The 13,731-nt window shown below is 39.7% G+C and overlaps 2 long non-coding RNA genes across 3 annotated transcripts; one reads left to right on the plus strand and one right to left on the minus strand.

Annotated features, from left to right (window-relative positions):
* Window positions 1-269: 269 nt before the first annotated feature.
* On the minus strand, window positions 270-7,636 carry LOC144061152 (uncharacterized). Of its 2 annotated transcripts, none has more exons than XR_013296096.1 (3): window positions 7,193-7,636; window positions 3,551-3,948; window positions 270-597 (listed from the first exon to the last, which is right to left on the minus strand). It is a non-coding gene; the product is annotated as an uncharacterized LOC144061152 (long non-coding RNA). The 2 variants fall into 2 exon arrangements; XR_013296097.1 differs by having other exon boundaries at window positions 270-572; window positions 7,193-7,633.
* Window positions 7,637-7,820: 184 nt separating this feature from the next.
* Window positions 7,821-12,065, plus strand: LOC144040634 (uncharacterized). Its single transcript, XR_013289785.1, has 2 exons — window positions 7,821-10,113; window positions 11,541-12,065. It is a non-coding gene; the product is annotated as an uncharacterized LOC144040634 (long non-coding RNA).
* The last annotated feature ends 1,666 nt before the right edge of the window (window positions 12,066-13,731 follow it).

The raw sequence follows: 13,731 nt of genomic DNA on the forward strand, positions 1-13,731 counted from the left end.
GTGAATTTATATTTATAACATAAATTTAATAAATTTTATTTATTCACTTGCTAGTCTTTTACTTAAAATATGATCTCATCTTTGTATAATTTCAGTTGGTCCATTTGCTTGCTGAGTTAAGTTGTTTATTAGATGCTCATATGAGTTGGCTTGTAAAATATAGCAAATTTGTATGTAATAAAATAAATAATAAAAGTTAAAATGTTTAACTTCTGTATGGGATTTTGTTAAGAGTTTTAAACCATATGTAATAACACACTAAAAACAGATTCTGTCGTACATTTTTATTGAGAAACAAAAGTTTTTGAAGTGTGATTGCTCCAAGGCGATTTCTCCTCTTGGACACCAGTTCCCCTGCCTTAGAGAACACTTGTTCACAGGGAACAGAGGAAGCTGGTGTGCATAAATATTTAAGTGCCAGTTGATAAAGGTGTGGACACTTTCTCTGGTTATTTTTCCAATATTCTAATGGGTCTTGTGATCTGGGTATGTTGCTTTCAGCCAGGTAGCTTTGGACTTCAACTATGGAATCTGCTGTTGCATTTGAAGTCATCCTGTTTTCCCCAACAACTCTGTGGAGCAGAGACGACACTTCACCTACAATAAAATAAAAAGTTAACTTATCTGACAAAAAAAAAATCTAACCTTTTACTATCAAAGAGTAGACACATTTAATTAAAAAAAAAAAATAACAGTAAACAATGCCCAAAGTAGGGAAAGATTTACATTATGTGGCGTCAAAAGATCAAAATGATTCCAGACTTGTGAAAATTTTCTAGAACGATCCATGAGTGGAAGCAAACAAAAATCCAACAGGCACAGGTACAGTTACAGGTAAATTTACAGCAACAGCAAACAGTTTAATCTCCATCCAACAAACACGCAACATGTTGATACAGTTTGTCTACCTATAAATACAGTTTGGCGCGGCACATCCAAACGACACACTTCTTGTATCGGTCACGTGATTTTTTTATTAAAGCGATACACGTGCCGATACGGGGTTTCACACTTGCGCACTCGGCACAGTGCTGGCGCACCAGTGTTGTTCGTCCCATCACTAGCTCCAGCACGCCATGGCCGCCCAAATGGACCTACTGTTGTCCTTGGTTGAGGGAGTCGGGCGTCGTTGGGCTTCAGCTGGTGGCGCTCGGAGTCACCAGCCCCAACTCCCCGAACCACGTCTGTCGCACCTTCAACTACCCGGACCACGTCTGTCGCACCTTCAACTACCCGGACCACGTCTGTCGCACCTTCAACTACCCGAACCACATCTGTCGCACCTTCAACTCCCCGAACCACGTCTGTCGCACCTTCAACTCCCCGAACCACGTCTGCCGCCGCAGCCTCAGGTCCCCGAGCCACGTCTGCCGCCGCAGCCTCAGGTCCCCGTGTCGGCTCCGCGACAGCCCCAGGTCCCCGTGCCTCGCCGGCCGCCTCCACGGCAGCCCCAGGTCCCCGTGCCTCGTCGGCCGCCTCCACGGCAGCCCCAGGTCCCCGTGCCTCGTCGGCCGCCTCCACGGCAGCCCCAAGTCCCCGGGCCAGGTCTGCAGCCTCAAGTCCCCGGGCATCCTCGCCGCTGCAGTCCCTGGCCTTCTGGCCTCGGCCGCTCTCGTGCAAAGTCTCTTCGCCTCTTCCATGGCGGCGTCAAGCCCATGAGGGAAGACAGGAGGTAGTGATGGCAGTGCTTCAAACCATGAACTACAATTCCATAGAACCACTGCTTCAAAGCTTCTTTTGGTGCGGAAAAAATCACGTGACATATGACGTCCGAAGCAGCGACTGATTCGTTGCCCGAATGAATCACATGCCTGGTTCGCGGTCCAATCACGTGATTCTTGATTCTGACAGGTGACAGGTTGAAACAGTTTTGAATTTGAGCGTCAACCCTTTATAACCGCTCTAAACAATATACTATTCGTGGGTTGTCGGTGTGTTGTTGGTGCTGTTGAATTGTCATTGCCTTGCGTTGTTACATTTCAAACACTTCAATCTGATCACTCCTGATAAGGTAGGTGTGCTGGCTGTTTAAAGTTATGTATATAGATCAGAATCAGAAAAAAACTTTAATTATCCCCGGGGGACAATTATTTATTGATTAATTTTTTCGAAGGGCATTTTTTTTTTCTCGGCGCAAATCAAATAAAAAACGTTTTGACTTGGACGGGAATGGAACCCAAGTTACCCGAGTGGCAGGTGCCAGACGCTATAGTGGCGGTGCAGCGTTATTTGACTGAGCCACCCTCGGACCGATCAGAGGATCCACTGGTTTACTGGCGGAACCACAAAAATGTGTACCCTCATCTGTTTCATCTTGCAATACAATTTTTATGCACGCCAGCATCGTCGGTCCCGTGCGAGCGAGTTTTCTCTAAATGTGGAGAAGTTGTGAGCAAAAAAAGAAACCTGCTCAATCCAAAAACAGTGCAAAAAATAATGTACCTCAATAAAAATCTTTGAGTGTCCCCCATGACCCCCTGTCAGTTACACAAGCACACCCAACCTATGCCATATTTTACCAGCACTTTCTCCTCAATAACAAAATACACACATTCATCAGTCTTTATTTGTCAATAGAACATGCTATTCGGTCTTAGTGTGAGTCCATCAAAGAATTTTCAAAGCAAAGATGCTTTAAATCCACTGCAGCCTTGGAGTTTACCAGTAGAGGTCACTGTAACTGAAGCTTCGAGTAATGAACCTATTTTCAAAACAATTGGCTCAAGTGGTTCAGTGCTTCACAAAAGCTTAATTTGCCCATCACTAACAGGAGGTGTACGTCGGGGCGCCGCCAGGCTCCCCTCGTCTGGCGTCCGGGACGCCCCCCGGACTGGTCCTGATGGATGTGCCAGGTTCCTGCCTCCGTGCCCCCCTCCGCCCGTCCTGTTTTTGAACTTTTTTTTTTATAGGGACGTCTGGAAGCCATCCCTCGACGGAGGGGTTCTGTCATGTTTAGATTCTGTTTTCCTTGTGTGTCTTCCTTGTCTTGTTAAGTGTGATCCTGCCCTTCCTCGTGTTATCCAATCAGTGCCCTCAGCCACTTGTGTCTTGCCCAGGTGTGACTTGTTGTGTCGTTAGTGTTTGTGTATTTAGTCTGCTGTCTCCCCTCTGTCTGTGTGGGTTCATTGGTTTTTCCCTTGTTGTGCCCGCCCATGTTTTGTTTTATGATTTGTTTTATGATTTGTTTTATCTTGTAATTTGGAAGATCGCTTTTTTTTCTTAGTAATTAAAATCCCTTTTTTTTTTTTTTTACCTCTGCCTCCTCGCCCTGTCTTCCCGCATTTGGGTCTCCAAGCTCCCCCACCCTGACATGAAGTAATCATCATCACAACAATATAATCCAAAGTGTTGTCCTTCAAGTGTAATCAATGTGTTGTTGCTCTAATGTGTGTATATTGTCCAATGTTCGTAATTCAGTGCGCACAATGTCTGGTGCTTCTGTATGTAATATTCAGCGTTAGTAGTTCAGCCAGCTGTCTCTCCTCCCCCTCAAGATGGCCCCAAAAATAAAAACAAAAGAAAGACCCGAATGAGTCTGATTGCATCTTACCCTCGATTCAGAAAAGGGACTCGATGTCTCCTTCATTTGTCCCTTCTGACACTTCCAGCACAGGCCCTAGACTTCACAGCGATTGCGGAACCTTGTTGGGGAGCAGACTGAATGTGCTCCCATCCTCTTCGCTGACTGACTTAGTCAGACTTTTCTCCACAGCTAGGCAAGCTACTTGTTTTCCCCTTCTCTGACCTTGATTCAGTCAGGTTTCGCTCCGCAACCAGACAAGCTGTTAGTCAATGGTACCTGTTGTGCCGTGCGATAGGTGAATCAAGAGGGTCGTTCAGCGATCTTCACAGCCTTCAGGGTCATCAACAACACTTACAAGGACCTTCCCGCCTTGGGCTGGACCTTTGATCAAAACAGTCACAACCCTTGATGGGAGGTTGGCCTTCCTGCAAAAGCAGAGAGTCATCTGGCATTTCATTAAACATTTTCACTTCCTCAGTTACTAAATTAATTCCTTTCATCTGCTCAACTTAACAGGTTAGTTACTATAGGCAAATTAAATAGTTTACCACACAAAATTTCAAACAGACAAAACTGCCCTATTAATTTTACAATTTTCCAAACTATCTAACTATAATCTTCATCCCTTGGTCATGTATTTATTCCTCTTCTCTTTTTTTCTTAACAAAGTGACTTACAAAGTGACTTTCATTTGTTACTTCAAATAACTAATATGCCATATAGACATGAAAATTTTACACAATGCTTTTGCCATAATAAAAATATCCATAAGGTGTTTTGCTGGGACAATTTCAACTCATTTTAAAATGTTATCAGTATTTGGTAATATTCACATTTTCTTACTTTTGTTCAATTTAATAAAACCCATACACACTAACAGAAATCATATAAAATTAGAAACATCAAATCCATATATAACAAAACTTCTACAAACATAAAATAAAACAATTATATGTAGTAAAGTGTTACCATGTTTACCATATCCCTCCTGTTGAGACATCCATGGCTCACAACTCATGGCTCACAACTCAAAGTTACTAACTTTCACTTTATATAATTAATTATTAATAACACCCTATTTTTTACAGAAGGTTTTCATTTTTCTAATTGGTGCACTACAGTGTTCCCTCTTGTATCAGTAGATTAACATCCTTTATTTTTCTTAAAATTACATGGTTTTACAAAAAATCCACAAAATCAGCAAGATTTTAAAAAAGCAACTGCATCATTACAAAAACAATAGGGACCTTGTAGCCATCACTGCTCGGGCCCTAATTTGCGAAAGAATACTGTCGTTTACATGTCTTGGAGGGGCAGAATTTTGAGGTCTGCTCACAGTCATGCATTTTTCAAAACAAATTTTCAACTACATCTTGTTTTGTTGACGAACATATAGCTAAGTTCAATGTAATATATCTTTCCAAAGTTATATGTAAGCCACCATGCATATCAATCATCTTGTAAACAATGAATATATGATACTGGCTTAAGTTCTACTTAATTTTTTCTAAAGTCGTAACCATATCAGCAATCAACTGTCTGCTCAAATGGCTTTCAAATATTTTGGCAAAGCCAATACTGCCATTGTTCAATTTAATTCACAAACTGCATTTTTCACATTTACCTATCCATCAAAATTTGTCAGACATTGTCTCTGTCATCGGTGTCTCAATTCAATTTCACAAGTGGCATTGTTATCTTAGCATAATTAGCGGCCCAACTCATGCAATAATTGTGTCATGTTTATTTCTAGTCATGTTTAGTTCCTGTCACGTTTTGCTTCTGTTTTCCTTGTGTGTTCCCCTTGTCTTGTCATTTCCTGTTTTAGTTTGAAAATTGACTCCTCTCGTTTCAGGTCACTTGCATACATGTCAACCCATAAGGTTTGTCCGTATTTCTTACGGATTTTTAAGTGTTGCAAAAGCATACGGGCGTATTTGGAAATGAATACGGATTTAACTGTTTTCATGAAAATAATAATATTAGTATATATTGCTTACCCTTTTTAAATTTATTTAGTATTTACTGTCGGCTACGTGCTACACGTGTGCATAAACTCGATTTAAACAACAACCGGTCACAAAATCTCGTCTATCGCGCGAGACTTCTAACAGTTTCCTGACATGCGCAGTTAAGAAATTTGTGTTAGCGCGAAAATTGCGAGTCATTCGCAGTGGTTGAGAAAATGGGGGACAGGCCGGCCAAAAAAACAAGATACACCGGACGTTTTCGTTCGGAATGGACGGATTTATTTAAGGTAATTGGTCCGTCAAAACTTGGAGAAGAGTATGCATCATGTTCGCTTTGTTCACGGGACATTAAGGTTGCGGCATCTGGCATTTACGATGTCAAAGAACATTTGAAATCAAAGTTGCACGAGAGAAATGTGAAGCAACAAAAAAGTCAACCGTCCCTGTGATATTTAGAAATCGTTTTTTTCTTTGTGCAATAAAATGTCATTTGGAACAAGATACTGCCAATGTCTTCATATAAGAAAGAAAGTAAGGTAAGATTAATGTTATTGCATGAAACAGCTTTAGTATTGATAAAACTGACATAAGGATTTTTATGGGAAAATAAGGATTTTATGGGTTTGTAATACAGGTGGGACCAAATTAGGGTTGACATGTATGCACTTGCCCTTCCTCGTGTGGTGTCTGTGTCAACCCTGATCCCTGATTGTGTCCACCTGTGCCCCATTACCCTCATGTGTTAAATAGTCTGCGTTCCCCCTGTCTTGTGCCGAAGTGTTTTCGTTTGAGCCACTGAAGCCTGCCATAGACCACAGCCTTGTTGCCTTTTTGCCTTGTTGCCTTTATTGCCTTGTCTCGTGAGAGAACCTTTGTTTGTAATTTTTGTATAGCTTAGTTTTGTTTAGTGATTAGTGATTTTTGTTTTTGAATGTAGTTTGAACTTCCTCCCTTTTGGAGCGCTTTCAGTTAATATTTGAATAGCCTTTATTTTCTCCCTTTCAAAGAAGAGCTTTTGTTTTGTTAATTAAAAGCTGCTTAACCCTCCACCGCTTCCTCTGCGTCTGAGTCCAAAAACAGCCTCGTTGTGTCAAATTGCACAGCCCCAAAATCAACCCATGGGTGTTATTTCATTTTAAAATAGCATAAGCAAAAACAACAAAATCTCACAACGTTTTACAATACCACCCATGGGTTTAAGAAATCATTTAGTGTTTTGTTTCAAATGTTAGGGCCGACAAGATTGCTTCTTTTCTCGTTGGGTCTCCATAATAACCACTTTACAGTCCAAACATAACCTAAATATTACACCCTTGTTGCGCAACAGTGTAATATAACTTTATTTTCATTATTCTCTATTTATTAGTAAATTAAAGTATTTCCCCCCCCCCCTCTTTCTCACAGTTCAATTGCTTGAGAGGATATTGTGGGACATTCACCATATCCTTGTGGTAACCATATATATACAGTATATATATATATATATACAGACGCTCCCCAACTTACGAACGAGTTATGTTCCGAGCGATCGTTCGTAAGGTGAATTTGTTCGTAAGTTGCTTCAGTGCTATATTTTGTATTATAATTTATGTTTAAAGAGAATACGTACAGTACTGTAGTACGTATGTTAGAGAGAGAGAGACACACACACAGTATGTACATGTACGTAATAAGATAAATAAAATGAAGTTTAACTTACTTTTGGAAGATGTACTCGATGCTTAAGGATTTGATGGAGGAGGAGGAGGAGGAAGAGGAGGATTTTATATCATGAGAGGTTCTTCGTCGTCGCTAGAATGGGCTTCAAAAGTTACTTCCTCCTCCGTAACTTCAATGTAGGAAGAATTTGAGGGTCGCGGAGAAGAAGATGAGGGTTGATGAGTATCTTCCTTGGAGGATTTACTAGAAACTGGCCGAAAGAAGCGATCTAACTACGATTGCACAGTTTTCTTCTTTTTTCATCATAAATGATGCGGTAGCACTGTATGGCATCATTCAATTGATTTGCAACCTTTGTGCAACGTTCAATATTTGGGTCTTGCTGCTCGAAGAGTGCGATGGCTTTATCTATGAGCGACAGGCGTTTCTTCTTCTTCCTCCTCCTCGACACGTTGCTGAGCCTCCAATGCTGGGTGAGCTCTCACAGCGCCAAGCGTCGGTATTAGCGGCGGAAAGAAGCACTACAGTACTCAGTGCGCAATAAAAAATCTAACTTACAGCATCTCTTTCCGAACATTTTTTGACATGCGCGCCGACATGTTCGTATGTACCGTTGTTCGTAACTCGAATGTTCGTAAGTAGGGGAGCGTCTGTATATATATTGAAAGATATAATAACATTTTTAATACCTAAATTTATATACCAACTATTGTTACACATATGAACATTTTAATTTTCCATATTAACCTTTGAATTAGAAATCTTGTGTCTCAGCAGGGCACATGATGTTGACCTCGTATGCTCTAACCTTAAGCTTGAACGACGTTGTTTTGTCTAAAAAGTTCCTTCTCCGCACTTCTTTGCCAAAACACATTTGGCTCTCACAGTCTGCCTAGACACTGATTGGGCCAGAAATTCGTTGTTTTAAATACACGCACATCTCACCAATGAAAACAGAATTCGTTTTGAAATAATACACATACACATACATTATTGTCTCTATCAGTTATGTCCAGTTCGGGTTGTTTTGCGAGATATTGTTTTGGGGAAGTCAGACCCTTCAACTATGTCCCAGTTTATGCACCAAATTTGCCCCTGAACGTTTGTTTACATTAGACTTCGTCTTGCCACCTCCTTTGGAAAAGTACTGGCCGAAATAATCAGAGGGGCGGATTTTAAGAAACTATATATAGCGTCTGCAACCCGGAAGAGGGGACACATTCTGACGCTCAGAAATTCCACGTTCTTAAGTGATGTACCTGAGTGTTGAATGTTCCAAGAGATCTCTTGTTTGATTAAAAATCATTTTTGCAAAGAATGTATTTTTCTTACAACAACTCACCCTCATATTTGAACACGCAAGGAGGACAAAATACCTCCTAATCTTTCAATTGGCGACCACCGACGTTTCGACAGTTTCCAGCGGGGCGTTCAGGGACGGGCAGAATTCTACGGCCACATAATAATTAAGGTAAGTGGACAAATGAATCCACGTTTTAGGAATTCTGTCTGTTTCAGGGCGCGGCGGCTGGTAAATTCGTCGTGTAAAATTATTTTGAGGCTGGAGTCTGTGTAAGAAAAATAGTGATGAATTTTGAAATCGTTTGCTTGGACGTGAAAGTCCCAGATTTCGGATTTTACCACGGTGTTTGAACTATACACGTGGTGACGTGGTAGTGTATGCGGAAATGCGCAGATGATATGCGATCTTTTTGGAGTTATAAAGATTAATAACGATCGCTTGTAAGTCAGTCTGGGAAACATTTTGTCTTTACAATTTGGTTTTTACAGACGATAGATACGTAGATAATTGATTTGAAGTCTGTGTATATGAGGTTAAGAATAACGATCGCTTGTAAGTCAGTCTGGGAAACATTTTGTCTTTACAATTTGGTTTTTACAGACGATAGATACGTAGATAATTGATTTGAAGTCTGTGTATATGAGGTTAAGATTAAGATTAAGTTGTTGAAGTTGAGAGTAAATCAGATGGGGAAACATTATTGTTGTAACCAAGCGGTAGATGTATGGGCATTGGTTTTACGTCCATACATATTTAAGTTGAGAGAAGTCGGCTCAAAAAGCATCTTTGTCTTGATCCCTGCCTGATGCGCGGGAGAGACAAACACTTTGTTTTTATGAGTAATAGATTCTTGGGTAATTAGATAACGAAGATCCTTGAATAAGTGTTGCCGATTAAAGCTGCGGGAGGATCGACTGCTTCATTTTCTAGGGACAAAAGACTCAACTTATGGAAGTCAGATTGACATAAAACGGACTTAATACGCCGTTTTAAGATTAATCGATAGGTCTATGAATAATTGGATATTGACATTTTTAGACAAGATATAAGAGATAAGATGTATTGACTCAACTCGTGTAAGTCGGGCTGACTAAAGCATATTTGATACGACGCTTTAGATCAAGCCAATAGGTCTATTGAATATTCGTGATTAAAATTCAAAGACAAAGAAACTGTTGAAGCTGGGGTAGCGCAGTTGACATCCGGATATTTATGTGTTGATATGTCGTACAAAACGACATGTCTTGTCTGTCCGTTGTGTGTATGCCGTCTGATCGGTGAAGAAACTCTAACGTTACGGTAAAATCTTAAAGGGACCGCGACGAGAACAGTTGATTAATTCTGTTATAAGTGAGACGTCACTTCATTTAAATATTAATACAACTGAACTATGATAATTTACAATATAATATAATATAATACAAATCAATAAGCTATAAAATACCTGAGTTAATAATTAAGACGAAACATGGACACTCTATTTGAACTCAAAACACAGTGGTTTGACCCGAATGGGATTCCGTTGAGTTTAGATGGGATGACGCTGGATAAACAAATTGGGAACGCATGCGCTGTGGCTATAGGGATTTTACCTACAAAGGCTAAACGAGAAACAAAAAAAGAACTTTGCGACTGGATGCAAGACGGCTGTAGAAAAGGTTATTTTCCGTCATTACAATCTGCAGTGTGTCTAATCTCTTTGATGAAGAACGTTGAACTTGCAAGTGTGAAAAAACGTCACGAACTAGATGAGCTGGTGCAACACACATCTGTAATTTCTTCGAGTGGAAGAAAAGCCAGAAATGATCGAAAGCTTGTTGACAAAATAATGAATAATGCTAGAATACTAGCTTTAGGTATTTTTGTGAAGTTATAACCATTTATATAACTAAATAATGATATAAGACTAAATGATTTGACCTGATATGACTTCCGCTAGTCGGAATTAAAGATTCCGGATTAATCATACCGTTTAAATAATGACTTAAAATGTAATTAATATTGAACGACGGGACTTGATTATATTGTGAAAAAGGTTAGTTTATTCTAATAAGATATGGCATTTGTTCGATGGTTTTAATGACGGCAATTTAACTTTGAATGTGCGTACACGGCGACCGCCCGTTAATAATGTTATGAGTGTATGTAATTTTATATAGAGGAGAGTCCCGGACGTATCTTTAAGAAAAGTGTATTGAAAAAATGATGAATACTGAAATGTTGCTTTGCAAATAAAATAACTGTATAATACAAATTTATGTAATAAAACAAATTAAGCCGTTTAATAAGCGCTAAACGGGATAAATTAATTAGACGGTAAAATTACTAATAAAACTTCTAACGCTAAAACCCGCAATTGTCTGCGTTAAATAATTGAACGACATTATATAAATTGTTGCCGTAACTGATTTTATAAGCCCCTTACATAAATTTCTTAAGCACTAACGTTGAATACTTAAACTGGCTTCAAGAGTGCAAATACGTCATATTTAAAAATTATGTTTGCTATAAAACGAACGAATATTAATACACAAATAACATAGAGAGGTATAGTTTTAAGATATTATAAAATTTAGATGCATGTCTTATGCTTGTAGAGCATGGGTGGCTTTGACTGATTGTAGTTGCTATGACTCATTCCCTTTCTCGGGTTAAAAAATGCCAACAGCCATCAATCTTTGTAATGAGGTCAAATAAAATGTTTTTATAAAAGGTAATGTTAATTGTGTGATTGTTTTAGATTAAATAGTTTAGTCTCTACTCTTATTTTAATAATAATAATAATAATAACATATTTTAATAATCACATTCTGTAAACAAAATTGGCCTTGTCAGATTTGAACTGGCTAAAAAAGATCTTTATTTTCCTTGCAATCAATGTGCTTAGGTCATTAAAAAACCAGCCAAAGGCTGGATCATAATTGAATGTCACAACATACAGAATTTTTTCCACAGGACGGGCCTGCAGAACTTTACTAAAAATTTACTAACCCCTAACTAATAACACTACCAAAATGCTCTCTCTCAGAAGAAGGGATGTGAATAAAATGTTTATTAGTGACTAATAAAAATGTCCTGCACTCAGACCTGAGGTGATGGAGGGGTCAATCAGTCCAATGACGCCGACACCTGGTTCGTTCAACATCCGGCCTTCAGACCTGCCGGGTCCACTTCCTACTCAACCATTACCTTCAGAGAGACCACTGCTCGAGCCACCTGACCAACTGCTCGAGCCACCAGGGGGAGTCAACAGAGAAACCAGTCGACTGCTGCTTCCAGTGTCAGCTAACGAGCTGAGCATTACCCAATGGAAATAGGAGTAATGTGTCCCTTTTCCCCGGCGTTGCAAAAAAAAAAAAAAAAGAGCCACACTTTCAGGAAACAAACCCCAATTCGATGAATTCCTACATCTCTGGCAGTAGATGTGGGCTAAAGGATTCATCCATCCATTCCCCTGACCGCTTGTCCTCACAATGATTGTGGGGGTGCTGAAGCCGATCCCAACTGGCTTCGGGCAGGAGACAAGGTGCAACCTGGACAGGTTGCCAGCCAAACGCAGAGCTGAAGGACTCTGTTTGAAAAAAACAACAACAAAACGCAAGCAACAAAACCTCCCTAGCCCAAACGACGACAAGTCTTCAATCGCGATGACACTCCTTTTAATCCTTAACTGCCATGCCAATTTCCTGAAATCCCCTGCTACAATTTTTTGACATAATCATAACCCACTGTCTTTATATGTGATATGCTTATTTTGCTGAAAAACCGAAAAAACACAAAAAACTGAAAAAACAAAATATCTTCTGATGAATCACACTGTTTGACATATGACGGGCGTCCTCTCTTGTTAAAAGGGTGTTTTTCTTCTTCCTGTGTTGCACCTGCTATTATGATGATGAAGATCCCGTGGGAATCCTTTGGTAAAAATGTTTAAATATTTAGTTGTTGGGCTTAGTTAGTGTTTACGTAAGCCCAAAGGGCGGACTGAAAGATATAATAACATTTTTAATACCTAAATTTATATACCAACTATTGTTACACATATGAACATTTTAATTTTCCATATTAACCTTTGAATTAGAAATCTTGTGTCTCAGCAGGGCACATGATGTTGACCTCGTATGCTCTAACCTTAAGCTTGAACGACGTTGTTTTGTCTAAAAAGTTCCTTCTCCGCACTTCTTTGCCAAAACACATTTGGCTCTCACAGTCTGCCTAGACACTGATTGGGCCAGAAATTCGTTGTTTTAAATACACGCACATCTCACCAATGAAAACAGAATTCGTTTTGAAATAATACACATACACATACATTATTGTCTCTATCAGTTATGTCCAGTTCGGGTTGTTTTGCGAGATATTGTTTTGGGGAAGTCAGACCCTTCAACTATGTCCCAGTTTATGCACCAAATTTGCCCCTGAACGTTTGTTTACATTAGACTTCGTCTTGCCACCTCCTTTGGAAAAGTACTGGCCGAAATAATCAGAGGGGCGGATTTTAAGAAACTATATATAGCGTCTGCAACCCGGAAGAGGGGACACATTCTGACGCTCAGAAATTCCACGTTCTTAAGTGATGTACCTGAGTGTTGAATGTTCCAAGAGATCTCTTGTTTGATTAAAAATCATTTTTGCAAAGAATGTATTTTTCTTACAACAACTCACCCTCATATTTGAACACGCAAGGAGGACAAAATACCTCCTAATCTTTCAATATATATCATATATGTATGTATGTATCTTTTCTTACCAGTGTAAATTTAAACCAGAATATACAATTTGGGTGTACAGTACTGTTATAGTATTGTAATACATTACCTATATTTTCATCAAGAACATCTTGCTTCAGATCCAAATTGTCATGTTTAGATTCTGTTTTCCTTGTGTGTCTTCCTTGTCTTGTTAAGTGTGATCCTGCCCTTCCTCGTGTTATCCAATCAGTGCCCTCAGCCACTTGTGTCTTGCCCAGGTGTGTCTTGTTGTGTCGTTAGTGTTTGTGTATTTAGTCTGCTGTCTCCCCTCTGTCTGTTTGGGTTCATTGTTTTTCCCTATGTCATGCTGCCCGTTTTTTGCCGCGGCTTTCCACCATGTCATGCTGCTCATTTTGCCTTGTTGTTCCCCCCATGTTTTGGTTCATGTTTTGGTTGTAGTTTAGACTTCTTTCCTTTTGGAGTGCATTTAGTTTAACTTTGAACACCTTTTGTAGCAATTAAAATCCCCTTTTTTTTAACCTCTGCCTCCTCGCCCTGTCTTGCCGCATTTGGGTCCCCAAGCTC

The sequence above is a fragment of the Vanacampus margaritifer genome, chromosome 1 (genome assembly GCF_051991255.1).
Source record: "Vanacampus margaritifer isolate UIUO_Vmar chromosome 1, RoL_Vmar_1.0, whole genome shotgun sequence".
NCBI lineage: Eukaryota > Metazoa > Chordata > Actinopteri > Syngnathiformes > Syngnathidae > Vanacampus > Vanacampus margaritifer.